The sequence below is a fragment of the Momordica charantia genome (genome assembly GCF_013281855.1).
Source record: "Momordica charantia cultivar OHB3-1 chromosome 10 unlocalized genomic scaffold, Mcharantia_2.0 BLBB01000010.1, whole genome shotgun sequence".
Taxonomy (NCBI): domain Eukaryota; kingdom Viridiplantae; phylum Streptophyta; class Magnoliopsida; order Cucurbitales; family Cucurbitaceae; genus Momordica; species Momordica charantia.
In genome coordinates, this window is record NW_028275158.1 from 20,798,263 (window position 1) to 20,823,430 (window position 25,168).

Here is a 25,168-nt window from a genome sequence, read left to right on the forward strand (position 1 = left end):
TATACTAGAAGAGAGGATGGAGAAAAAATATTAAGGTATATATAAACAAACCTCCATAAGTAAGCAGGAAAAGTAATAATCTAAAAATAATAAATAAACAATATGTAAAAGGAAAATAGACGGAGAAAAACAAAAAAAAAAATACAAACCTTGTATATATAAGAAAACTGTAAAGTAAAATCCAACCAAATACAATCAATAACAAATGTTCAATTAAAAGGAAAAAATTAATAAGCTAAAAATAAACAAACATCCATAAGGAATCAGGAAGAATAAGCTAAAAATAATAAATAAAAGGAGAAAAACTAAAAATAAAACCCTTGTATAAATAATAAAACTGTAAATAAATAAAAAACCAAGTACAATGAATAACAAATGTTCAATTAAAAATAACAATTAAACACACAGTACTAGAAGAGAGGATGGGGAAAAAACATTAAGGTACATAAACAAAATCGCTAAGGAAGAAGGAAAATAAGCTAAAAATAATAAATGAACACAATACGTACACAAATGGGGAAAAACTAAAAATACAAACCTTGTAACAAAGTAAATAAAATTTCAATCAATAACAAATGTTCAATAAAAAAGCGAGTATAGTTCTACAATTGGAATGGAAGGAAGGAGGAAGGAGGGAGAAGGAGAGAGTGACGTTCAATTAATACTATAAATAGGATCAATTATGTGCAATTAAAATAACATTGAAACACTTAATACTAAAAGAGATGATGGGGAAAAAATATTAAGATAGCAGGAAAAATAAGCCAAAAATAATAAATAAACGATACGTAAATAAATGGAGAAAAACTAAAAATACAACCCTTTTATAAATAATAAAACTGCAATAAATAAGAAATGTTCAATTAAAATAACAACGAAATACACAGTACTAATAAAATAGAGGATGGGGAAGAAAAATTAAGGTACATAAACAAAAACCCCTCAAGGAAGCCTTGTATAAATAATATATCTTCTAACCAAATACAATCAATAACAAATGTTCAATAAAAATTAACAATGAAACACACAAAACACACAATATTAGAAGAGAGGATGGGGGAAATATCAAGGTACATAAACAAAAATCCCTAAGAAAGCCGAAAAAATAAGCTAAAAAAAATAAATAAACAATACGTAAATAAATGGAGAAAACCTAAAAATACAAACCTTGTATGCTGAAAATAAAATTTTAACCAAATACAATAAATAACAAATGTTCAATTTAAATAACATTGAAGCACAACTCCACTTGAATGTAAGAGACACACACGAAGACTAATGATAAAGATAATGATAGTTTAAAATAATGGATGCACACATTTTTATATAATAACAACATATTTTACCAAACAAAAACACACATTACAGTCGACATAACTAAAGATAAGAAAAAAATGGCATCGTGTCAATCTGGTTATCCTCCCATTATATTTTGAGGTTGACCCATTGCAATTTATAAAGAATAACAAAAATATATAGTCTGCATAAATAAAGCTAGCAACGCAATAACCAAGGCAGAGTCTACATCTACTCTCTCTTAACCCTTTTGTTAACTAATTTCTCACTACAACCTTCCACGTTCAGACTCAGTTATCAAAGGAAAGAACAAATAATATAAAAAACATACAAGTTTTAACACTCTCCACCAATCAACAACCATAAGAAAGCACGGAAAACTGTTAAGGATCCCACATTGATAAAAGAAAGGACTTAACAATGGTTTATAATAGACATGGGCTACTCCTCTCATTACCAATTGGTTTTGAGCTTGTGGGCTCTGATGCCAAGAAAGAATTCAAAATCAAAGTTTTAGCTTGTTGGACAAATCAAATGACAGTGGGCTGATATCTGTACAGGTTGGAAATTTCTTTTGAAACTAGCCTGATAGAGCTTTTGTGAATATATCTGCCACTTGTTTTGTTGAGGGTACGTATTTTGTGACTAAGTGTCCAAGACTCACCTTTTCTCTTACAAAGTGATAATCTATTTCTATATGCTTCGTTCTTGCGTGAAAAACAGGGTTCTTTGCCATATGAATTGCACTCATGTTGTCGCATAGGAGTTAAGGTGGCTTGAGCATTTTGATTCCAATGTCTCTTAAGAGAAACATAATCCAAGTGAGATCTGCTGTAGTGGCTGCCATTGCTCTATATTCAGCTTCTGAGCTAGATCTTGCTACTGTAGTTTGCTTCTTAGAGCTTCATGATATGCAATTTGGTCCTAAGAAGATACATGAGCCTGAGGTACTTCTTCTTGTGTCATGACATCCTGCCCAATCTGCATCTGAAAAACCATAGAGATTTAGAGAACCATTTTTGTGAAAGATCAACCCATACCTGAGATGGTGCCTCTGATATATCTCAGAATTCTCTTGACAGCTTTCAGGTCCTTGTATCTTGGTTCTTGAAGCTTTTGACATACTTTATTTACAGCAAAAGTTATATCAGGTCTAGTTAGTGTTAAATATTGGAGGGAGCCCACGATGCTTCTAAATTCCTTCTGATCAACTAGATTGTTGTCCTCTATAGCTTCTGTGGTTGTTGCTGCAACTGGTGTGCTGAGATGAGATGCTTCTAACATTTTGGACTTTGTAAGAATATCTTCGGCATACTTGGCTTGAGACAGTGTGATTCCTAGGGGTGTGTGAGTCACCCCAATTCCAAGAAAGTAGTGTAAGGTGCCAAGGTCTTTTAACGCACTCATTGCTTAGTTGGCCAATGAGTTTTTCCATGGCGTTTGTGTTTGTTCCTGTCATTATGATATCATCAACATAAATTAACATTAGAATAAGAGTTGAGTTATCTTTAAACACAAATAACGAGGGATCAGAGTATGGGCAAGTGAATCCTATATGTATGAAGGAGAAATTGTGAGAGCCTTTCAAACCATGCTCTCGGAGCTTGCTTAAGACCATATAAGGAACGATTAAGTTTGCAGACAAGGTGGGCCTTGTTAGGATGTTGGAAGCCTGGTGGTTGAGTCATGTATACATATTCCTTAAGGTATCCATGCAAGAATGCATTCTTGACATCAAGTTGTCTTAAAATCCATCCAAAATGGACTACTAAGGCAATGATCAATCGAATTGTTGTTGGCTTGGCGACAGGACTGAATGTCTCGTCATAATCCACTCCTTCAACTTGAGAGTAGCCTTGAGCTACTAATCGGGCCTTGTATCTTTCAACACTTCCATCTTCTTTCAACTTTGTTTTGAAGATCCATTTTGAGCCGACAATGTTGATATTAGGAGGAGGAGTGACAAGTTCCCATGTGTGATTTTCCTTGAGTGCTTTCATTTCTTCTTCCATTGCCATTTTCCAATGGGGAATTTTGAGTGCTGATTTGAAGCTCTTTGGCTCAGCTACCAAGGCTTGGCTGCACGATATTGACTTGGTGCTTTGTAATTCTTGATGTAGTTTAGGATCCAATTGTGGATGTTGTAGAGCTTCCTCCTTGTTATCATAGGATGTGATGCATTCAGAATGGTTGAAGATGGTACTGTATGTTGCTCTTCATTTGATAAGGTTGAGGTTGTCAATTGATCAATTGTGTATGTTGCTCTTCATTTGATAAGTTGAGGTTGTCAATTGATCAATTGTGGATGAGTCTGCAGTAGGAAAACACAAGTCAATGAGATTTTCACTAATGTCTGGCAACTCACTTACTTGTGGGCTTAAATCAACTGCAAGTATGTCTGAGTGATTGACGACATTTTCTCACAGTTGCATCGTGCTGATGAGTATGTTTTGTTTCTGATTTAGTGTGTTGATCTTCCTCAATTGAGCATCCATCGGTCATTTCTTGTTGAGTTTGAGACTCTTCCAAGACTATAGTTTTCTTCCTAGGATTTGACTGGGCTGCACAATCCTTTTGAGCTTCATAGCTAACTTGCTTCTTGTGTGTTGATTCTGCTTTTGTATTTAGCCCTTCTTCATATCCTGTGAATTCAGAAACTAGAAGATTTTGGAAACTACAAGATTTCTTCCAATATTGTTGTCAGTTTTGCTTTCTTCAAAAGGAAACACAATTTCATAAAAAATATGTCTAGAGAGGTATATTCTATTTGTGGTCATGTCTAGACATCTATATCCTTTGTGGATAGGGCTATATCCAATGAACACACAAGGATAGGTTCTTTTGGAGAATTTGTCCTTGTTGTAGTTCCTTAGATATGGAAAACACCTGCACCCAAAGACTCTTAATGAACTATAGTCGGGATCATTTCCAAAAAGCTTTGCAAACGGAGTTTTCATATCAATAACTTTGCTAGGCATTCTATTTATCAAGTAAACAACAGTTAAGAATGCTTCTGCCCAATATTTAGAGGGTACTTTTGATTGGAAAATAAGAGTTAAGCCGATTTCAACAATATGTCTATGTTTTCTCTCCGCTATTCCATTTTGTTGTGGTGTGTGAAGACAAGAAAATAAGTGTAAAATTCCATTTTGTTCAAGGAGATTTTTAAAGGCTACTAAAGATGTGAACTCTCCACCACCATCACTATGAAAAATTTTAATTTTTCTATCAAAGTGATTTTCAACCAGCTTTTGGAACTTAATGAAACATGCTAGAAAATCAGATTTTTTCTTTAGAGGATATAACCAAGAGTATCTAGAAAAGTCATCTACAAAGCTTACATAATACTTAAAACCTTGACAAGAGGATATAGGGGCTGGACCCCATAAGTCACAATGGATCTTTTGTAAAGGAAAATCGAAAGTATTATTGCTATAATTAAAAGGCAATCTACAACTCTTGCCTAATTTGCATGAAACACAAACGAATCATCCTTTTTCCAGCTAGATATATCAAGATACTGATATTTATTTAAGAAGTTCAAGGTAATATCATTTGGATGCCCCATTCTCTGGTGCCAAATGGAGTAAGTAGCCTTATTTGTACTTGTCATAGCTGCAAAAGCCTTGTAAGCCTCTTGATTTTGTTCAATCAGAGCATAAAGCCCTTCTTGTTTAGCTCCCTTGCCTTTGTTCTTAATAACAAAACCATCAGAGTTAAAAAGAGGAGAGCAATCATTTTCCGTAGTTAGTTTGCTGATAGATAGTAGGTTTTTCTTAATTTTTGGAACAACTAATACATTGTTAAGATGCAACTTGTTTTAATTTTTGGAAACAACTAATACATTGTTAAGATGCAACTTGTTTTCTCCAGTATTTAGTGAGCAATTGCCTATATGGGTAATATCTATCCTTTGCCATCTCCTATGTATAATTTTCATTGCCAAAATATGATTTGATATTAGAGAGCTTACCAGTATTGCTAACTACATGGGTCGAGGCTCCAGAGTCTGCAAACATAGTAGGATCTGTGGCTATACTTACATGAATGAGATTGCAGCAAAGGCTTTCGGCATCTCTTCACTTTGATAAGAGTGATCAAATTGTTCCAGCATTGAAGGGCTGTATGATTGTACTTCCCACATATCTGAGATTGCACATTTCCTTCTTTGGCACTTAGATTTGAAGTTTTTGTTGCGTTGATTCCGAAAAATGTCTTTGAGGGGATAGATTTGTTGCTTGTTGAGGAGTAATGTAATTTGGACTTCTGCCTTGAAAACTTCCTCTTCTTTTTGATTATAATTTCGTCCTCTGCCTCTAGACCTCCCCCTTTGAGTGTAGAAAGCTAGATTTTGATCAACATGAGAGGATTTTTCTTCATCTATTTCAGATACCAACTGAAGTTCATGATTTCTCAACGATTGAACAAATTGATTATAGGTAGGATAGGGAGCTCTGGATAACATTGCTACTCTAAAGTCCTTTATTTGTTACCTAAGCCCTTGCCAAGTGAAATATTGTTTGTGTTTCATCTAAGGGCTTCTTCATTGCCGATAATTTGTCAGTGAGGGCCTTGAATTTCTTCAAATATTCTTCAAGGTTGAGATTCCCTTTCTTCAAGTTGAGTAACGCCTCGTTGAGATGAATCTCGTTTTCTTTGGTCATTGTGAGAAGTTGCTCCTCTAATGATCTCCACACTTGATAGGCAGTTTCTGTGTTTTCAATCATGCTCAACACATCTTCATTGATAGTTCCTAAAAGCCACGAAGTCCGGAGACCATCATTGTTTATCCACATGGTATATTGTCTTCCTTGCTGCTTCCAACATGTGCTTCCAACATGTTCTTCTGGTGGCTGATCATCAGTAAGATGTTGCTCCATTCCCATAGTTCTAATGAGGGGCAGGATCTGAGATTTCCATAGAAGATAGTTGTTGGAATTGAGCTTAATAGAAATGAGGCTCGAGCATTGATGAAATAATTGAATAGTAAGACTATTTTCTGTTTTGGCCATTTTGAAATCCAAAGCTAAAGATTGATTAGAACTTTTCTCGTGTAATCGTAGGCTCTGATACCAAGAAAGAATTCAAAATCAAAGTTTTAGCTTGTTGGACAAATCAAATGACAGTGGGCTGATATTTTCCCTTGTGTGTTTTCATCAAGCACCCAAAATGTCAACTAAATACTGATTACACGAGAAAATAAAAAAGGAAAACAACGGCTACTAAGGACACATATAGAAGGAATTGAAAAAAGACAAGAAAGGAAAGAGCATTCATTATAATGAATGCCGAAAAGATATTGTCAGTGTACCAAAAATAGAAGATTGAGAAGGAGAAGCAATCTGCTGCTAGTCTGTCACGAGACTCTGATCTGTACAGGTTGGAAATTTCTTTTCACGTTGAGGCAAGACAAGAATGAGGAAGATTTCATTGGAGAGAGATTCAAGGAAAAGAATCAATTCCAAAGGATCTCAAGCTATGTTGGGGTAGAGTATGGTCAGACATTTGTCTCTTCCTCGACGAGAGTTTTGGTAGGGTCGTTTCTAATTTTACAAAAACCAAACTCTAAATAACTTATTTACCAATTAAAACAACATCTATCCAACTAGATACAATTTTACAGCTAACTACTACTAAATCGACCTCATCAACAAATACAATTAATAACAAACATTTCATTCAAATAACATTCAAACACAATCCTCAACTACTACTAAATCTACCTCATCAAAAAATACAATTAATAAACAAACATTCATTCAAATAACATTCAAACACAATCCTCAAACGATAGGAAGGGATGGAGGGAGAAAATAAAGGAGGAAGAGGAAGGGAAAGAGAAATAGTGGAGGAGAGACGAAATAACGAACGAACGGAAGAAGACATCTATGTCAAGGATCAAATGAAGCAAAAAGTAACACTTTCATATCAATTGAATTGAAACAAATGTTGATATATACATATAACATACAAACCAATGGAGATCGCAATAACATTGAAACATAATACTCTGATAATACTCCAAACAATATGAGCGGAAGGACGGAGAAGGAGAAGAGAGAAACAGAGAGAGGAGGTAGAAAGGAGTTATGGAGGGAGGAAGAGAAATGAGAAAAAACTAAAAATACACCCCTACGCCTTGTATAAGTAAGAAAACTGTAAATAAAATTCTAACCAAATACATCACTAACAAATGTTCAATTAAACCAGCACTAAAATACGATGCTCCAATCCAATAATTGGTGTTGAAATTAAAATGTAGGAGGGGAACTGCAAGGGGAGGAACATATTTGCAACAAAACAAAACAACATTCAAAATACAAACTTATAAAAAAAAAAAAAAACTATCATAATACTACAATGCCCCTTGCATCAATCTTGTTACCTTCACATTATTTCGAAATGGCATTGCAATTTTTGAAGAATAACAAAAACAGTCAATAACAAAGCTAAAAGATCCTAGTTATTGACTATATCAAAGCCACCTCCTCTACTCTATAAATAATAATCGTAGATATGGTCAACATCAACATCAATAGATATATACTAGAACAATAAATGGAGAAAAGTATTTTTGTATTTCTCATCCAAATAAGTAAACTGTGTAAAGACTAAGTGCATGCATAAAAGTTTTGTAGAGGAGGAAGAGAAGTGGAAAGAGAGGGGGAGTGGGAAGGAGAAAAGAGAGAGAGGAGAGGGAGAGGGACAGAGAGGAGGGAGGGAGAAATAGAGAGGGAGATAGAGGAGAGATGAAATGAAGAAGGTAAAGAGAGAAAGTACACGCATAAAAGTTCTGCAACTCCCCATCGCAACTTATGAAAAATAACAAAAATAATCAATTATTAAGAAGAAACAGAAAAACATCAATTATTAAGAAGAAACAGAAACATGAAGCTAGAAGACACCTTGACCAAATAGAGAATAGCTCAGTTGCTATTTTATAAAACAGTAGCCTTTTCTAATGGCTAGTTTTTAGTTGCCGAGACCCTTCTCCTATAAATATAGGTTCGTAATCCCTTTTGATGGTTGTTGAATAATACTATCATGCGCCAGGAGATAGGTATTAAAATAATGGAGGAAAATAATCATATAATCAGCTAAAACTAAAAATAGAAGCAGGGAGACACAATTCTAACGCAAACAAATCCTCCAAACCAAATAACATTGAAACACAATACTCCAATATACCTAGATAATAGGGATGGAAGGAGGGAGACAAGTGATGAAGGGAGGAGTATAGAGAACAATAATTGGAGAAAACTAAAAATACAAACCTCGTATAAAGAAGAAAACAGTAAATAAATTCCTAACCAAATACAATCAATAACAAATGAAAGAGAGATAGAGGAGAGAGGAAATGAAGGAGAGAAGAATGGAAAGGAGGGAGGGAGATAGAGGAGAGAGGAAATGAAGGAGGGGAAATGCAAGGGAGGAAAATATTTGCCAACAAAGAAATAAATAAATAAACATCCAAAAGTCAAGAAGCTAAAGATCAAAAACATTTTTGCCATCATAATACTACATAGTTACCTTCGCATTGTTACGAAATTGACCCTTTCATTTTATGAAAAATAACAGAAATAGTCGGGAACAATGCTAAAAGAGTTGTTGACTTATATAAAGGCCAACTACTCAGTAAATAATAATCGTAGTTATAGTCAACATCAGTGGATATATACTCAAACGATAGGAAGGGATGGAGGGAGAAAAAATGGAAGAGGAAGGGAAAGAGAAAATAGTGGAGGAGAGACGAAATAACGAACAGAAGACATCTATGTCAAGGATCAATGAAGCAAAAAGTAACACTTTCATATCAATTGAATTGAAACAAATGTGATATATACATACAAACAAATGGAGATCGCAATATTCTAATAGAAACAAATCCTCCTAACCAAGAAACATAATACTCCCGATAATACTCCAACAATATGAATGGAAGGATGGAGGAGGAGAGACGGAGAGAGGAGGTAGAAAGGAGTGATGGAGGAGGAAGAGAGAGAACAATAAATGAGAAAAACCAAAAATACACCCCTACGCCTTGTATATAAGTAAGAAAACTGTAAATAAAATTCTAACCAAATACATCACTAACAAATGTTCAATTAAACTAGCATTGAAATACAATGCTCCAGTCCAATAATTGGTGGGAGGAAGGGGAGAGAATAATGGAAATGAGGGAGGGAGGAGATAGAGAAGAGAGGAAAAAATTTAGGAGTGGAACTGCAAGGGGAGGAACATATTTTCAACAAAACAAAATAACATTCAAAAGTCAACAAACTAAAAAAAAAAAAAAAATCTATCATAATACTACAATGCCCCTTGCATCAATCTTGTTACCTTCACATTATTTCAAAATTGACCATTGCAATTTTTGAAGAATAACAAAAACAGTAAGTAACAAAGCTAAAAGATCCTAGTTTTTGACTATATCAAAGCCAACTCTACTCTATAAATAATAATCGTAGATATAGTCAACATCAACATCAATGGATGTATACTAGAACAATAAATGGAGAAAAGTATTCATGTATTTCTTACTGTGTAAAGACTAAGTGCATGCATAAAATTTTTGTAGAGGAGGAAGAGAAGTGTTAAGAGAGGGAGGGGGAGTGGGAAGGAGAAAAGAGAGAGAGGAGAGGGAGAGGGACAGAGAGGAGGGAGGGAGAAATAGAGATGGAGATAGAGGAGAGATGAAATGAAGAGAGGGTAAAGAGAGAAAAGTACACGCATAAAAATTCTGGAACTCCCCATCGCAACTTATGAAAAATAACAAAAACAATCAATTATTAAGAAGAAACAGAAAAACATCAACTATTAAGAAGAAACAGAAACATGAAGCTAGAAGACACCTTGACCAAATAGAGTATCGGTTGCTATTTTATAAAATAGTAGCCTTTTCTGATGGCTAGTTTTTAGTTGCCGAGACCCATCTCCTGTAAATACAGGTTTGTAATCCCTTTTGATGGCTGTTGAATAATACTATCATGCACCAGGAGATAGGTATTAAAATAATAAATGGAGGAAAATAATCATATAATTATCATCTAAAACTAAAAATACAAGCAGGGAGACACAATTCTAACCCAAACAAATCCTCCAAACCAAATAACATTGAAACACAATACTCCAATATACCTAGATAATAGGGATGGAGGGAGGAGGGAGACGAGTGATGAAGGGAGGAATAGAGAGAACAATAATTGGAGAAAACTAAAAATACAAACCTCGTATAAAGAAGAAAACAGTAAATAAATTCCTAACCAAATACAATCAATAACAAATGTTCAATTAAAAAACATTGAAACACAATACTCCACTCCAATAATTGGTATTGGTATTGGAATTGGGAGGGAGGGAGACAGAGGAGAGAAGAAATGATCGATAGAAGAATGGAGAAGAATGGAAAGGAGGGAAGGAGATAGAGGAGAGAGGAAATGAAGGAGGGGAAATGCAAGGGAGGAACATATTTGCCAACAAAAAAATAAAATAAATAAACATCCAAAAGTCAGGAACAAAGCTAAAAGATCCTAGTTGTTGACTATATAAAGGCCAACTACTCAGTAAATAAAAATCGTAGTTATAGTCAACATCAGTGGATATATACTAGAACATTAAATGGAGCAAATATTTGTTTGTTTCTCATTCAAAACTGAAGAAATAGGCCTTATTTTAAGCAAACTATAAATAATAGTCCTAATCAAAGAACCTAACAACTATTAAATCTATCTAATCCAATAAATACAATAGTAATAGGGAGGGAGAGAGGTGGAAAGGGAGAGATGGAGCACGAAGGAGGAGAGAGGAGAGAGGAAGGGAGATGGAAAGAGAGGAAACAGGGGAAGGAGGGAGAAAGGGGGTAGAGGAGAGAGGAAATGGAGGAGAAGAGAGACAACACGATGACTAAGTGCAGGCATAAAAGTTTTGAAACAATAGTCCTAATCAAAGAACCTAACAACTACTAAATCTATCTAATCCAATAAATACAATTAGTAATAGGGAGGGATAGAGCTGGAAAGGAAGAAGAGAGGTGGAAAGAGGGAGATGGAGCTAGAAGGAGGAGAGAGGAAGGGAGATGGAAAGGGAGGAAACAGGGGAAGGAGGGAGAAACGGGGGTAGAGGAGAGAGGAAATGAAGGAGGAGAAGAGAGACAACATGATGACTAAGTGCATGCATAAAAGTTTTGAAACTTTCCCATTGCAACTGATGATGAATAACAAAAACAATCAACTATTAAGAAGAAACAAAGAAAAAGAGGCTTCAAGACACCTTGACCAAAAAGAGAATAGCTTTGCAAGATACCTTTACCACTCATTAACAAGCAATCAACAAACCAACCACGAAAACCAAGAATAGAGAGAGGAGATAGGTATTAGAATTATAAATGGAGAAAATTATTCATATAATTCTCATCTAAAACAGAAAAAATAGAAGCCTTTAACAATAATCACAACCAACTAGAAGATGCAATTCTAACCAAAACAAATCCTTATAACCAAATAACATTGAAACACAATACTCCGATTATACTCGGATCATAGGAATGGAAGGAGAGAGGGAGAGAGTAGGGAGAAAGAGGGATGGAGAAAGGCCGGAAAAGGAGAAGGAAACAAAGATGGGGACAAGAGATAAAGAGAAAGGGAGGCACGAAGATAGAAAGGAGATGGGGAAATGGAAGGAGAGAGAAAGAGAGAGGGAGAGAGTAGGGAGAAAGAGGGATGGAGTAAGGCCGGAGAAGGATAAGGAAACAAAGACGGGGGCAAGAGATAAAGAAAAGAGAAAGGGAGGAACGAAGATAGAAAGGAGATAGGGAAGGTGAAAGAGAGCTACCAGTATTCCATGCACAAACATAATGATTCTAAAACATAGATTATGTAAAATGAACGTGCATGCACAAAAAAATACAAGTTTTAATAATCACACCCAACTAAGACACAATTCTAACTCAAACAAAATCCTTATAACCATCACCATCGAAACACAATACTCTGATTATAGGAATCGAAGGAGAGAGAAGGGAGAGAAGGAGAGAGTAAGGAGAAAGAAGGAGGGAGAGAGGCAGAAAGAGAGGGAGAAGGATAAGGAAAGAAAGACGTGGGCAAGGAGGTAAAGAGAAAGGGAAGGGTGGAAGAGAGCTACTGGTATTCCATGCACAAACATAGTGGTTCTTCTAAAACATAAATTCTGTAAAATTTCCATACATGCAAAATCAATTAGAAGTTTGAGAGCTTACCAAGGTCTGCAAATGAGGATCAAAACTAGGTTTTGGCCACTGAATTGTGAAAAAACCCTTGATCTGGATGATTGAAGGAAATATATCTGTGTGGCAACATAATCTACCACGTTCTATTCGTCCTTAGAAGTTGGATTCCTAGATATTTAATGAAATCATTAACATGTATGCATATTCATTGCTTTAGAAAGGATAACTATTACCTATACTATACCCAAATTGATCCATAGTTGCCTAATTGGCTACTAGATATTAGAAATTTAACAATTTCTCAACAACCCTTGAAGTTTGATGGCGAGAATGTAGAAATGAAATTTTGTGGACATGCAATTTGGCGAGAAAAATAGTATTGAAAGTGGATTTAGATAATTAGTAGAATGACTCTTTTAAGTTTATAAATTCATTTTGTTCTTAAATCGATGTTTTTTTTATAATCATTTTCACTATAAAGCCTTTAGATCTCTGTTGAAATTTTATGGGGGAATTCCTATGTTTGATTTAACTAAGAAACTTTTACGTCCCAATTCTGAGAGAACCTATACTCTTTTTCAATCTTTCGTCCGCCCACTAGGAAAAAAAGAAGAAAAAATCTAAGTACATTCCGAAGGCAGAATACAAGGATTGGTAGGGTTTGAGATGTTTGGAAATATCCTCGAAGATTCCGAGTTCAACCCCTAAATGAAAAACTTAATAATTTGAGACCTTTTCGTCTCCCATAATTGGTCTTGAGTGGGTGGGGTGAGCCATGAGCATAGTGTAAAGATTGGGTATCCGAATACTACTTAGCAAAAACAAAGGAACAAAGAAAGAGAATAAATATTAATAAATGTATTCTTGAACAATAAAAGGGAAATAATATTGCAAGGTACAGGGTTTACAAATAACAATCCATAGAGATCTATCACAGCTATACCCAAACCTTAAGTTTACCATCTACAGTCTTTTGACTTCAAATCCATGTCATGTCACAGTCTTTTGAACTTCAACAGTCACCAAAAGTGGGCAATCTGATTTCAATATTATTCTAGAACTCCTAAAACATGTTAAAATCCATCAACTTATAAAAGTATGCTCTGTTCTCTCTCCTCTCTCTCCTCTTCCTCCATCCGGTCTTGCATTTGGTGAGAGTTTTCTTCTGGATTTTAGGGTGTTCATAGATTTAGTGTATCAGATTTCAGTTTTACTGGAAGATGGAAGTCAGTAATTTCCGTATTGATGGTAATTTCTTATGTATCTGGAGTGAAAATGGTCGTTTCATGGTAATTTCTTATGTATCTAGAGTGAAAATGGTCGTTTCATGCTGGAAGACGTTGGGAGGAATAAGGTGGTACCCCTATTTCCGTCTCAGTTTCTGTGGTTCGAGAAGTTGGTGGTGGTAAACCAATAGCCGACTCATGCTCGTTGTTATCATCAGATTCAGGATGATCTTGGACAATGTAGATTGCTAAAATTCAAATCCAAGCAGTTGTGGTTTTTGGAACTGATGTTTTTGGCCATCTATTGGAGGAAGGAAAAATGTGATAATTCCGACTGGAGATAACCGCGAGGGATGGAATGTCTTCTGGACAATGCTAAAAACCTTCTCGGTATGATCAACAGAGGAGCAGGTTAGGAATTTGGTCGAGAATATTCGGCCAACAGTGGAAGCCAGAGGAAAGACAGGAGCAGATCCTTAAAGATCATGCACCTGTTCTACGAAACACTTTCACTCAAGAAGGAAGATCTTTCGCATATGTGGCTAAAGGTACGAGGAGAAAAACGATTGTTGAATCGATAGGGGAATGTAGGAAGAAAACAGAGTCTCCCTCGAAAAACAGCAGGGTTCTGGGTTATAAATGAATCGGAAGTACTGGATTTATATTGGAATTGTTTAATGGTGGTTTCTAAGGGTTGTGCACATGACAATTGACTCAAGATATTGAAGGCTTTAGAAGACAAATTCTCGTTAGGATGCAGGATAAACCCTTTTTCGGCTGATAAAGGTCTATTGAGATTTGAAGATGATAGAATGTTAAATTCCATTGAGCTTTTTGGTAAGTGGAGAAAGATTGGTGACTATTATCTAAAGTTAGAAAAGTGGAGTCCCCAATTGCACAATAAAAAGGAGTTCATTCAAGGGTACGGTGGTTGGTTAATCTTCAAGGACTTACCTTTGTATTACTGGCCACGTTCAACTTTTGAAGCCATTGGCAGTCATTATGGAGGTCTGGTAGATATTTCCACTAGAACTCTTAACCTGTTGGATGCTTTTGATGTCTACCTTAAAGTTCAAGAAAATGTATGTGGATTTATTCCGGTCTCTGTGGTTATTAAAAGATAAAAAGTATGGGACCTTCACAGTAAGAGTATTCGATCTTCTTCTCCTTCAAGTATTGATCCTGGGTGTGGAAAGATTCCGGAAAATTATGGAAGATGAAAGGGCAGGGTTTATTCCGTCTAATCCTTATAATAATGAAACAGTAGGAGTGTTAAAGGTTGACAACAACTCACTTGGCAATATTCGAAAAGAATCGGTAACGTCTGATTTCAGTAATCAAGCTAAAGATTTGTTTAATGATTCTAACCAACAGCAGAATTCTGAGATGGCTATTTTTTAATTAACAAAAGATGTACCGAAATCCGTGGAGAATCCGGAAGGTCCCAAGTTTGTCATTGGCGAAGGAAGTGAGATGTTTTCTCTTAATGAAGAAAGAAAATATGTAATCGTGGAGAATGCGGAGGGCCCTAAGATTGTCGTTGACGAAGGAAGTGAGAAGATTTCTCTTAATGAAGAAAGAGAATCTAGAAACAAACTTAATTCGGAGGGCAAGCTGGCAAATGTTTCCAGAGAGCGTGGTTTAGGGAAGGAGGTGGTGGATGAAGTAATTAATGATGCCCTAATTTTTGAAATTCCAAAGGCGGTTTCTAAATCTGAATCTTCTCCTAAAATTACTCCTTCCAAAAATCCAATTAGAAAGTTTATTCCTCCGCTACCATCTTTTGTATTCTCGGAAAAAGTTTAAGTCAAAATTAAATGATGAAATAAGAGTGCAGAGATTGGAAATTTCGTTACTCAAGGAAGTCTTTATTGAGGAGGGAGAATATCAGACGATTTTTTGGGGGGAAAGAACGGTCGATTGACCTTCTTCTGACTTTGAACCCAGGTCTTGCATTCTCCACCAAGGAACTCGCTAGCCCAAGAGAGTTTTCCTTTTCTGAAGATGAAGTTGAAGTTGAAGATGAAGAAGATTTTAATGTGAATCTCAGCAGCCCTGATCCTTCACCTGATTGTATAGACACTACCTCCAACATCGCTGATCAATCTAAGTATCCCTTGGAGGAAGATCTTCCTAATCTACTTGACTTGGATAAGAAATTGGTAAGTACTGAAGGGGAGCAGCCAGTACTAACTTTGAACGAAAAGTTTGTAGCTAAGACTGATATTCCCCCTTTCTTTAAGGCAGTGGGAATTTCGGTAGTTCCAATTCTGAATTCTCAATGAAAATAATGTCATGGAATGTTCGTGGTCTGTGTTGCTATAAGAAGAGACTGAAAATCAAGAAACTTATTTCGAAACATTGTCCTGATATAGTACTTCTCCAAGAAACTAAGTTGCAATAAAGTCGTTGTGGAGTTCTCAGGATATTGGCTGGGCGTAGATTCAATCGGATGGAAGATCAGGAGGCCTTATTACACTTTGGGATTTAGTAGAGTTGCTGTTCGGAAAGTCCTTGAAGGAATTTTTTCATTAACCATCTCTTGTTCCTTCCATAATTTGCAAGAGTTATGCATATCTAATATTTATGGCCCTATAAATTATAAGGAACGGAAGAAGCTGTGAACAGAAATCAGCAACTTAGCCGGTTTTTTCCAACAAATTTTGGTGTATGGGAGGTGATTTTAATGTCACAAGATGGCCATCAGATCATTCTTCTTGTGGAAGACAATCGAAGGCTACGAAGATTTTCAATAAAGTCATTGAGGAGCTTGAAATTATGGAAATTCCCTGATCAAATGGGCATTATACATGGTCAAAGATGGGAAACAATAGTACATATTCACTGTTGGACAGATTTTTTTGTTTCTTCAGATTGGGACTCTCTCTTCTATAACTCTCGAGTGTATAGAGGCGAACACACTACCTCATATCATTTTCCCATTTTTCTGGATACAGGTGAGATTTTATGGGGGCCTTGTCCTTTCAGATTTTTTAATTCTTGGTTAAAGGACAAGGATTGTGTTAGTTTAATTGAATCCAAGCTCTCGGAGGATAAATCATATGGTTGGACAGGTTATCTAATCTCTTCTAAGCTTAGAAACTTGAAGATTTCCCTTAAGCAGTGGCATAATCAGAAAGAGCGCAAGGAAAAGGCGGCTGAAGTAAAACTTCTTGAAGAAATTGCGTTGCTGGACGGCAAGGAGGAGGAATCAGGCTTAGATAATGATGAAGTGGTGAAAAGATGTTCCTTAAAACATAATCTACTGGATATTTATATTCGGGAGGAACAAATTCTCCTCCAAAAAAGTAAAATCAGGTGGCTTTTGGAGGGAGATGAGAATAGTAAGTTTTTTTCACATGTTCTTGGCAGCCGAGAGGAGGAAAGCTCTAATATCAGAGTTGCATGATGCTGCAGGAACCCTTGGTAAAATCTGAGGGACATTAAGATGGAAATTTTTCAGTATTTTGAAAATCTTTATTGGAAGGAGGATCAGCAGCGTTTTCTACTAGTGGACCTTACTTGGAGGCCAATTTCTATTCAATACAGGTTTTGGTTAGAAAGACAGTTTTAGGAAGGCGAAATCTCGAGTGCACTAAAAGGTCTTGGCAAGAATAAGGCCCCGGGACCGGACGGTTTTACAGCTGAATTTTTCATCAAATTATGGAAGTATTGGAAGGCCTTTGCAAGATTTTTTTGCTGAATTTTATTGCAATGGTAAGGTGAATTCGTGTATTAAGGAGAATTTCATATGTCTTGTTCCAAAGAAGACCAGAGTGGAGAAAGTAAAAGATTTTCGTCCCATCAGTCTTACTACTATCACATACAAGATTTTATCAGAATTGTTAGTAAAGAAAGACTCAACAAGGTTATCTCATCCACTATTGCTTGTAATCAAAGTGCTTTTATAAGTGGAAGGTAGATTCTTGACCCGGTTCTCATTGCAAATGAAGTTGTGAATGATTATCGATACAGAAAGAAGAAAGGTTGGGTCTTGAAACTTGATATGGAAAAAGCTTTTGGCAAAGTCGATTGGAACTTTCTATTGGAAGTTCTTCAACAAAAAGACTTTGGTAGGAAGTGGATTGAATGGATTAGGGGCAACAATTTCTATTGGAAGTGGTTGTATTAGGGGCAACAATTTCTCGGTTTTTATCAATGGGAAACCGATAGGGAGATTTAAAGCTTCGAGAAGTTTGAGACAAGGAGACCCCTTTCTCCTTTTTTATTCATTTTGATCAGTGATGTGCTTAGTATTCTGTTAGACAGCATATATCTAAAGGGAGTCTTCGAGGGATTTGTAGTGGGAAGGGATTCGATACATGTTTCTCATTTACAGTTTGTTGATGACACACTATTATTTTGTAAAGATGACGATGGGATGCTCAAGATCCTTTTTGATGCTATTAAGGCCTTTGAGTGGTTATCAGGTCTTAAAGTTAATTGGGAGAAATTGTCTTTGTGTGGTATCAATATGGAAGATCAACAGGTAGAGCAAGTTGCAAACTCCTTCTGTAGTTGAACGCTTTCCGATTATATATTTGTGTTTGCCTCTAGGAGGAAATCCTAAACTTGATTCTTTTTGGGCTCCGGTCTAGGAGCTTTAAAAGGTGGTAGATTGACCTTGTGCCAACATGTTCTTGGAAGCATCCCCTTTTATTATCTTTCTATTTTTCAGGTGAGGATCAGTAAACAAATTGAGCAAAAGATATGTTCCTTCTTGTGGGGAGACTCTCGAAAGGCTCCTTGAGACACTTAGTTCGTTGGGACATTGCTTCTCTTCTAAGGGAAGCTAGAGGTTTGGGCATTGGCTGTATTCTTAAGCGAAACAGTGCGCTATTATCTAACTGGGGATGGCGGTTTAGTGTAGAACCAGATGCTTTGTGGCGTAGGGTGGTGGCCAATTTATATGGTTCTGACTATTTTAATTGGAATGCGTTTCCTAAAAATTCATGGATCGGCCCGTAGTCCTTGGAATAAAATCAATGATTAGTGGTGGAGAAATTCTCTCATGTCAAATTAGGAAATGGTCAAAGAACTCTCTTTTGGCATCATCTGTGGATTGGTGATTCTCCTCTCATGGTAAGATTTCCTTCAATTTACAATATCCCATCGTCCCCTTTGCAAGTTTCAGATGCTTGGGATAGAGAGTCCTCTTCTTGGAATATCATTACTAGAAGGGCGTTGAAAGATGAAGAATTTGTAGAATTTTCGGAGTTACTATCTTGTATTTCTCCGATTACTCTTTCTAAGGAAATGGATGCTTGTCGATGGAGTTTGGAAAATTCAGGTCTTTTCTCAGTTTCCTCTCTTTGTAAGCTTGGAAGAGCTGATTTGCGATTGCTAAAGCTCACTTATAGTCACTTATCCTACATGGCAAGGTTAATACAGCTGAGGTTTTACAGAAGAAGTCCCCTAATATGGCTCTACAGCCATCCTTTGTTTTTTATGTGCTGAACGGGGAGAGAACTTGAATCATGTGTTTTTCTTCTGCCCATATGCTTCTCCCTGTTGGTTTTTCTTCTCCCAGATGTTCAATTTGGCTTGGACTTGGACTGTTTGGCTGTTTACATTTTCCAGATTCTTAATGGAGTTAGATTGGTGCCTAAAGCTAATCTGCTTTGGATCAATGGTTTTAAGGCGATTGTTTCAGAGCTATTGTTTGAGAGAAATCAAAGCATATTTAAAGATTCCAGCTGTTCAACAGTTGAATGTTTCAATATTGCTAAATTTAAAGCTTCTCAATGGTGTGCTCTTTCTGATACTTTCTTCCCCTATTCTCCTAATTTGATTTGTATGAATTGGGAGGCCTTTATAACTTCTTTGAAGTTTTTGTTCTATTTTTATGCTTTCACTCCCATTAAGAGTTTGTGTATCCTTGAACAATTTTGTTCCTTTTCATTAATCAATGAAAGGTTCGTATCAACTTATAAGCTATCTCAAGGGATTATGATCCTGCATGCCCATTGACAAGTAAGCCAATAACCAATCACAACCATTTAAAGAACCTAAATTCGGATAGTAATATGTTAATGAATTGAATAACATGAAATCAAAGGCTCAAGTTTCAATAGAATCTGCCTTATTTGGGAAAATAACAAAACAGAAAGTGCTCAATTTATAACCTATGGTGCAATGCCGACAAAGTGAACAGAAAGAATATAGCACACAGAATATAGCAAGGCTTGCCAAATGTTCCTATCCAAAGTTCTTAAAAATCAGGACACTTTCAAAACAATACCTGCCAGAGCCCAGCCAAACTTGAGTTGCTCCACCTCCATCATATCGATAATGTAATTGATAAGTAATCTTCCTCGTTTAGCTGGACAAATAGAGTGAAAAGTAAGAGATGGTAGGAAGAAAATAAATAAAACTAAATCAACAAAGGATGATAGTAGGAAGAAAAACCTCCTTATCAAATTTGACCATAAATATGGCAATTGGGATAAGCCTATCCATCTCAGTAGCAGAGTACCCCTGATTATCTGTGTCAAATATATAGGAATATAAGTTCTTCAACTGTTGTTCCTTCTAACTCAAACAAAGGTACCTCCCTTCCAAAATCAGTCTTGAGAGGCACACAACTTTTATAATTAAATAAAAGTAAAAAAAAAAATGTTCACAAACTGCCCCCAAACATTATGGAAAAGGAAAAAAAATACCAAAGCTTAAGTTCCACCTCTCTTGCAGTTCCGCAGGAATCATGGTCTTCTATCCTTTAGTGCCTTCTCGAGAGCTATCAATTCATCCTGACCTGCCTGTAGTGGTACCAAACATAGCTTCGTTATTAACATAAATCAGGGGGCTTTTATTTAGTCCAATTCTAGAGTTTAATGGTAACTATTAAATTGTAAATGTTTATTTCTTGTTTCAATAACAATAAAATAAAAATAAAAGCGAATTATCAGTCCCATTAGTAAAGTATATCATCATTTTTATAGGTAACTAGCATTGCATTGATAAAAGAAAAACTTACAAAGAGAGATATGAAATCAATGAAATCCAGCTGGCTTAAAACAAATCTATCATGAGAACTTTGCCAAACCTTTGTAAAAGTAAACAACTGCCTGTACTATTTCATTCGTTGATATAAAATCTGCAGCCAGATTGTGATCGTTAATGTTCCTAACTGACCTGATTATAAAGCAAATGCCAACTGCATAGCACCTCTCATGAGCCCAGCCCACCAAATTGTTGCCTGCAGAGATTTACAAATGAGCCGTCCTTCAAATATAGACACAAAAACATAAAAACTCTACATTTAAATTTTACCTCGTTTCAGCAACTTAATGAATTCATACCAACATAAAGGAAGATGAAAACCTCTTAAATGAAAGGTAATGTCGCAAAAGTATGGCTGCAACTATCAATACATTACAAACAATTCAATTGAATAAAAGCTTTGAAATTACATTATAACTTCAACAATGTGGTTTCAAACAATACTATAACAAAGAATTAACATACCAGTTTAACTACAAAATTATCACTCCAATCAAGTGTAGCGAGACATTCCAATATCTCAAAAGTAAGTTCAAATGTTCAAAAGAGTTTAATAAGTGAGAAATTTTTAGATAGAGGATAAAGTTAGAAAGTAGAAAATAAGTAAAAAGTGAGAAATTTTGACCCACAAAACTTTAAAATGATGAAAATTTTAGAGATAAGAAAAAATAAAAAAGAAAAAGAAAAAAATTTAGAAAGAAAAAGGTTAAGGCGGAAAATTTTAGAGGGAAAAGAAACAAAAATTTCAAGAGAAATAGTTAAAAACTATGAAAAGGGGAATTTTAGAGAAAAAGAAAAAAATGAAAGAATTTAGAAAGAAAAAAGAGTTAGATAAAGAGGGGACAAAAATTTAGAATGAACAAAAAAATTAGAAGTAAAGATCATTTAAGGGAGAGAAACTAAGTTTAAAAAGTGAAAGACAGAAAATAAAGTTAAGTGGAAAAATCAAGAAATAGAAAGAGGTGGGAAAATAATAATTTTTTACCCTTGTATTCGACTGAGAGAGTCAATTTAATTTAAACTTAAACCTTTAATTTCATCAAAGAACTTAAAAATTGAAAAAGTAGTGTTTTTTACCTCCGTGATTTTGTTGCTAAGTTATAGTATTTTCAATGTTGGGTTTTGACATTTTTGTAGTTTGATTTTGAGTGTTTTTTTTTTCTGTTTCAAGTTAAATAGTTTTTCAAGTTTAAGTCTTAATTTGATGATAAGTTTAAGTAAAAAATCAATTCACCCATCAAGTGAGAGGTAAGAAAATGATGTCCCCCCCAAAAAAGAAGTTGAAGAGAAAAAAAGGTTTACATACAAAAAGTTAAAAGAAATGAGAGAACATTGTTCTAAATGCAAAGGAAAAAAACTAGACAATAAATAATTAGAAAGTGAGAAAATATTTTAGGTTGAAATAGAAATACTTAAAAAAAAACTTTTTTCTTTCTACCCTTGTACTTGAGTGGGTGACTCAATGAAATTTAAACTTAAACCTTTAATTTCATCAAAGAACTCAATACTTGAAATTTTTTCACCTACTTGATTTTGTTGCTAGGTGTTTTCAATGTTGGGTTTGAACATTTTTGTTGTTTGATTTTGAGTTTTTTTCTTTTTATTCTTCTTCTTTTTTTATTTTTATTTTTTTGTTGATGTTATATAATTTCTCAAGTTTTAGTCTTAATTTGATGAAATGAGTTTAAGGTAAGAAAATTAACTCTCGTGACAAGTACGAGGTAAGAAAATGGCATTTTAAGAGATAAAATTTATATATACAAGAAAGTAAAAAAGGTGAGAAGATTTTTCAAAGAGAGGAAGAATGTTAGAAAAAAAATTTAAGAGAGAAAAAATTCATAAATAGATAGAGGAAAAAAAAACTTAGATTAGAAGGGAAAAAAAAGAGAGAGAGAGAGAGAAAAAGAAATTTGAGATAAAATGTTATAAATAAGATGGTCAAAAACTTTATAGATAAAAGATATTTCAGAGAGAAAAAAGCAGTTAAAAAGGTTTACAGACCAATTTTAGAGAGAAAAGTTAGGTAAGAAATTAAAATATTGCATATAGAAAAAGAGAGAAAAATATAGAGATAGGAAAAAATATGTTAAAAAGTAAGAAAATAGATGGGAGATGGGAAAATTTGAAAAAAGTGAGATAAAGAAAGTTGAAAATTCAAAAAAAATAAATAAATAGGAAAAACCTTAAAATGTGTTAAAATTTTAGAAATAGAAGAAAAATTTTTTTTTGAGAGAGACCATTTTAAAAGTGAAAAATTCTAAATTTAGAAAGTGATTAAAAAAAATTTGGTGTTAAATTAAAGAAAAATATTGGAAATAATATTAAAGTTAGAAAGTATAATAATAATAAAAATAATACTAGAAAACTAGGGGCAGAAATGAACAAATATCTGTATCTATGAATGCAGTCCAAAGAGGTTTGCGTTTCAGCACAGAATCATTTGAAACATCAGGTTCATTCATTCACCGCTGATAGGCACAAGAAAATACAGAACCAGCAAATTATTCCAATCCACGCCAATATGCTGAACTGAGAACATTTATGCTAACATGGCGAAGGAAAAATTTATCAGATAAAGATATGGGCAAAAGCAAACCTGCGGAAAGCATATCAGCCGATATTTCTATTTCCTGAAATAAATTTAGCAATTATTCACTAAATGCGTCCCAACAGTCCTGGTGTTACATGGAAGGCATTTAACTAGTCAATGAAAACTATATAGTCAACTTGAATTCTCTTACCAATATGAATACCAGATAAACAAAATGATCAAGTTCTGTTTTGAGAAAAAGACAGCACTTACATCTCTAAGCATAACACAATCCAAATATTCCTTTGTATGAACATGAAAAGGCCATCTGAGAGGTCAATCACAAGTAACAACATATCTGAATAGTGTAGAGTGTTAGACCTGAAAAGAACAACCTGATCTCAAATACTAGAGCTTTTTTAGAAGAATACAGATTATATACAATATGATGATCTAAGTCAATGGGCATTCAGTTAAAAAATACGAGGTCAAGTGCAAAGGGAGTCGAAAACTTTGATATGTAGTCTAGTCTCAAAGAGGAAATAAATTATACTTATAAATCAAATTCTTTCAAGGATGTGAATTACTCAACAAAATAAAAATGGAACTTACAGAAAATGCATTGGATACAATATGATGCTCCATGTCGTTGAGCTCACCTGTCTCAAGGGAGGATTGCCTGTGAGAAGGAAAGCTGGCTTTCAGCAACTCTGATAGGTTGAAACTAATATGGACGTTTCTGAAGCAGTTAGCTCTTGCTCCAGTTTATCAGGACCTATATACTCACTGCTTGCATTTCTTCAGCCAATGCTTTCAATTGAATCTAGTTTTACAAAATTCAATTAAATTTGATAAAAGAAGCAAACAAATGGACAACTTATCCATAGATTAGATATATTGCTCGAATTCGAAAGTTGCAGCACAGAAACATACCTTACAGGCAGCTGTTAAATGAAGAAGGTATTTGTCAAAATCTAACTTTGCCATATATCTGGAAGGAGTTTTTTGTTTTTGTTCCATGTCTGTCTCGTGTCATTTCTGTTATCCATGCTTCTTAGACGGACAGAATCCAACTCTGCTACATATGCCGTAGAAGACTTTAAAATAAATAATACAACACCCTATTAACATCAAACTGACATCATATAATATGCTTAAAATTCCCAAAAGCGTCTGTATCTCCCACATCTTATGTCCAGAATAGATTGATACGCTCAGTCATAGCCTGCTAGCTCTTCCATGCTTCTTCATAACAAGGTTTTTAATATGCATATTTGATGTGTTTTGCATCATGTGAGATGAAAAAAGTAAAAGAAACTGTACCTGGTTCAACTTTGGGATATTCCCACCCGTTTTGCTCTCTTTCTCAACCGATGTTCGAGCCAGAAAGAGTTGCTCATCAGGACTATTTGTTTGGATATAGTTAATGGGAGACTATCATACACCTTGAGAGGTTTTTACATTTGGCGCAAATCCCAAACCTGAGAAAATCGTTAATAAGTAGGAGGGAAGTTGCCAAACAAAAAGAAACAAGTGACTGTGAACATCGTCCGAATATATACCTTCAGTGAGCCATCAAAGCTTCTGAAGCACGACACGGTGATATCGTCCGAATGATTATTTTCATTTTTCAACGTGTATTTCAGGCCTGCTTCCCCATCCGGGACAGGATTAAGGGACCATATCTGCTAAAAACATACGAAGTAAAAAAGATGTTAATGCAGGATTTCAAAGCGAATTTAAGTTGAAGAAATGAATAGAACTAGACAAAATCCAAGGAAACTATGCGATCGAAACATTTCCGTTTCTACACTTACTTGGAGTAGCTTTATAATCGCCGTCGCCCGAGCAGAAATCAGAAATCGAAGCAATTAGAAAACGGAGAAAGTAATTTTGCGATGATTCCAGCGA

The 25,168-nt window shown here is 35.0% G+C and overlaps 1 long non-coding RNA gene across 8 annotated transcripts; it reads right to left on the bottom strand.

Moving 5' to 3' along the window:
- Positions 1–1,663: 1,663 nt before the first annotated feature.
- Positions 1,664–24,964, bottom strand: LOC111022629 (uncharacterized). Of its 8 annotated transcripts, none has more exons than XR_015788207.1 (12): positions 24,820–24,964; positions 24,581–24,738; positions 24,191–24,332; positions 23,917–24,080; positions 23,531–23,638; positions 23,324–23,357; positions 20,860–20,923; positions 20,405–20,483; positions 20,134–20,210; positions 19,967–20,047; positions 12,530–12,667; positions 1,664–2,748 (listed from the first exon to the last, which is right to left on the bottom strand). It is a non-coding gene; the product is annotated as an uncharacterized LOC111022629 (long non-coding RNA). The 8 variants fall into 8 exon arrangements; XR_015788203.1 differs by having other exon boundaries at positions 20,388–20,483; XR_015788205.1 differs by having other exon boundaries at positions 20,388–20,483; positions 23,324–23,402.
- Between the last annotated feature and the right edge of the window lie 204 nt (positions 24,965–25,168).